A 4,386-nucleotide genomic window follows, 5' to 3' on the forward strand; every position below is an offset into this window, starting at 1 on the left:
AGTCATTTTTCATCAAATTACGGATTACGTGTTGTTTTTTTCAGGGTGCAGGAAAAAAATAAATTGGTGAATTAAGTTTTGTACATGGACTTGTGAGAACGAGTTCCTAACTCAACATGACAAAAAACAATTCACACGCTTAATTTTTTTTTCACCAAGCTTTTTCTATTACCTAAAAAGTAATTTTTCACCCACATAAAAAACGAATTTGCGTAGTGGGTGGACCTGTTTATCTGCAAAGAGGCGGAGTTGGGCATTATTCTTTGTTTCTGCTATGTTCTAGCAGACCACGTGTCCAATGTCTACACATTAGCCTAAAACTCGATTATGGCTGTAGCCTTTGGATCGTGTACTTTTAATTGTTCAGTACACATTTGTATTCGTTCTTTGGCCGTGTCGCATATTACATCGCCGTAATTTTTGACTGGAAGGGCTATTACTCGCACAGCGCATGCGTCCGGAAAGTATTGGCAGTGGCACTCATTCAGTGTCATTTTGATTATGCCTGCACATTGAGGTACAATGGTATCCCTATGGTCCTAAAAAAGAAATAGCAGACCTCTCAAAATAAACTAGTTAGGTTGATCCACAAGCTCCACCCCAGAACTCATCACCTCCCGACTCATTTTAGTAGCCTTGGTTGGCTTCACTAAGTCGATTGGGACTATTACTAGCTTTAAGTCCCCCTTAAAGAGTTGTCATAACACCACTTGGTCCTGATTTTAAACTGAATTCTACTGTATTTTGTCTCCCCTTGTCACAACAAATAGGACCACAATGGACATAAGCCTTCAGGCTTTTTTGTGTCATCCTTTTGACCAAAAATGAGCAATCATTTGTCAAAATGTGACAAAAGTATTGGCATCAAAGTCAATAAGATGTTGAATGCAGGGCTATGATATGGTCAGGTCAGCTCAGGTCAGGTACAGTAAGGACAGGTCAGGTAAGGAAATAAATCAGCTTTTACAGCAGCCAGTAACAGAACGACCATAAAATGGGTATCAAAGTAGGCGTGCTAATAAAAAAATAAATGTTGCACAAAAATGAAATATTGCTTTAAGGTGAAATATTGGTGGATTAAATTGCTTTATTTGACAAAACGCACAAAGGGCAAAACAGTCAAACACAAATAAAGTTCACCGACTCAGCTTAGTGGACATGGACAGTAAGAGAAAATCAACTTCTTTCAACACTGTTGGTGTTCCTGCATGTACACCAAACTCCAATTAGACCATGAGATTGCTAAATCTACCCAAATGATGTGCCTTATTATAATTATCCATTACTCTCCACTGGCTGCTCATGCTGAAGAGGAAAAAAGGAACTTTAAAGCAATTTGCAGTAATACCCCATGCCATAATTCTGACTCTGTCCGCTGGCTGTATCGATGGCTTGTTGTAATTGCCGTTTTAGTCATAGCCGATTGATTAGAACATAAAGTTCTAATCAATCAAAAAACAAGATAGGAACAATCATGTCACAGGGACAGATAGATGGGCTCACTGGTGTGTGTGTGTGTGTGTGTGTGTGTGTGTGTGTGTGTGTGTGTGTGTGTGTGTGTGTGTGTGTGTGTGTGTGTGTGTGTGTGTTTCTATAGACAGATGAGCAGGACCAAAGAAGCAGGCGTAGTTTTGGATGGGTTCTGGCAATATAGACAGACACACACACACACACACACACACACACACACACACACACACACAAATAAATGCACATGCCACATAAAGAAAACCTTCAACATCAAACACCAGTTCCACCTCAAACAGATTTTATAATTTTCCAATTAATCTCATAATTTTCAAAGCCAAAGTGGTCAGATGGATCAAGGCAATGGCATTTCTCTAAAGTGTGCTTCATACCAAGTATTTGAGTTTCTCCTCCCCTGCATCCACTTAACCCATTCAATCCGGGAACGCATCTGTGTCATTTTAAGATTTCTTTGGCTATTCAAAAATAGCAGATCTACAACCTCATGGCGAGGCACGCTATGAGATAAATCTGCTATTTTTGAAAAATCGTGAAAATGTGTGCAAATCTTTTAATATATATATTTTTAAGCGAACATATGTAACTTAAATCTTTGCTTGTGGGGGTCCCTGGAACAAAATATTTTGAGATGGGGGTCGGCGGCCAAATACATATCTAAAAAGGTGCTCCAACGTCTTCATGTCAAAGACCCATGTTCCAGGGAACCCCCAGAAGCAAAGATTTGAGTCAAAAATGTTATATTCAAATCTATATAGCACAAATGGTTCAAGAATTTTCAAAAATAGCAGATCTGCTATTTTTGAATAGCCAAAGAAATCTTAAAATTTAACAGAAGCGTTCCCGGTCTTATTGGATTAAAGCCTTGAACTAAAGGCTAGTCTGAGCCAAAGCTTTTAAGTTGCTTCCCTGTCAAATAAATGTGATTACCAAGGTTTTCCACTTTGCTGTTTCCTCGAGGTCAGAAGAGAAAATAAAGTGTTCTATAAAAAAAAGTATGCAATCATAAAATGCCACACGTACACACGTCAAGGCCTCAAAAGTTGTTTTTTTTTCTCCTCTTTTTTTCCCAGTATGATGTAGCTGCAGAAGGCATTGACTAGTCATTCATCATAGACACAGAATACAAAACAGTTCAGTATGGAAAGTGCCTGGAGTATTAACCACTTGAACTTTAGCATTCCTATTCTGGGCGAACTATAATAAGCGGACATTATCTGTAAATAGGCAAACATTCGGTGAATATGGCAGATCTATAAGCTCACAACACATTGTGTTGCAACACATTGTGATCTAACAGATCGTCTATTTTTGGCAAAGAGATACGGTATAGAGTGAAAAAGGATGGGGCCAAGTATAGACCCCTGGGGGACCCCGATCAATGAAGTGTATAGGTTTTAAGTGGTTAAAAGATACAAAACCAATTCGATGACTGGACTAATATTGTAGCAGATTAGGAACACAATCATTCACTTTGTGATACAAGCATCAAATTTGGCATGACTAATGGCTAGGACCTACTTTTTCAGAAATGGCTGTTAGCCACCTAAAAATCCAAGATGGCGGCCATTTTTCAAGATGGCTGTCGCATCAAATGTAAAACACGTTTTTTCAGTGTAGAACTTGAATGTCTGAACATATTTTAACCCATTCAGTGCCAATGACGTGTAACACGTAAATGTTTTCCAAAGCCCAGAGTGCCAATGACGTGTAACACGTCGAAACAGTGTTTTCAGTGTTTACGCTAGATGGCGCGCTTCGCCAACCTATGAGTGATCCTATGACTTCCGGAGAAGAGTATACCTGGAAATAACATGATCACAACAAACCCAACCCCGTCCGATCTAATAGTTAAAGGATTTAGAAAAATTAAATTTTCTCTGCTTTCTATTTTTTTCTGCGTTTTTGGCGAGAACAAGCTATATTCAACAGCCAATAACTAAAGAACGGAGGGTCGCGGTGACACGCTTTCTTTTTCTGATGGAAGCAGAGACACTTCTCCGTATTTTGCGACACTCTGGGCCGGCCACTGGCATAAGCAGTCTATGCAGTTGCTTCGGGCCACAACCACTAGGGGGGTCGGGGAGCCTGTCAAAGTCACAGAAATTGTTCAGACTAATTGAGAAACCTGTGAACATTCCCACCTCAGAAGATCACACGTCTTGAGAAATCTTGGCCTTTCTTTCTGACAGAGCCGATTCTCAGTTCTATGTAATGTGGGTTTATAAGTTCTATTCATATTGTTAATGTGTTCAACTAATTAATCATTCAATTGAATAGATGATGTATATTCTTCTCCTTATGTGTGCAGGAGCCAGAGACTGCATATTAGGTGGTTTGTTATCGTTACAGCTACAGATGTTTACATAGTTTCCTTATCTCTAAGTCCAGCAGAAGCTTGCTGTCTCTGTCTCCTCTGCTCTGCCTGCTAACTTCAAGTACTGAGTACTCACAGTAGTCTAATACTTTTGAGTACTTCCTAAGCCCTGCCCCCTGCTTAACTGTATCTCCTTCTCATGTTGCTATATAAACCAATGTAAAAGTATTTGTACTCCAGAAATGATTCAGGTCAAGCTGTACATTTGCTCCTTGCGCAAGTAAAAAGAAGGAGATCTCCGTTGTGTCTGTGTCTATCTTATTCCAATGTGTGATCTGAGCCTAAGGTGTTTGTAAAATGATAAAGCAATCTATCATTACAATGGTCCTTCGAGCCGGATGTCAGAGCTGTTCCAAGAAGAGTAAGAAGGAAGACGACGCTGGAAAAGTCTGCAAGCAGCCAGGACCCGGATCCTGCAAAAATCCTGGAGCGTGAATTCGATCCAGGTCGGCGGTCAAATCAGTCTAACATCTGCTCTTCAAGGAACGGCCGACGGCATTTGAACGCTGATCACACAACTATAA

Source organism: Gymnoscopelus microlampas (genome assembly GCF_963454915.1).
Source record: "Gymnoscopelus microlampas genome assembly, chromosome: 18".
Classification (NCBI taxonomy): Eukaryota; Metazoa; Chordata; class Actinopteri; order Myctophiformes; family Myctophidae; genus Gymnoscopelus; species Gymnoscopelus microlampas.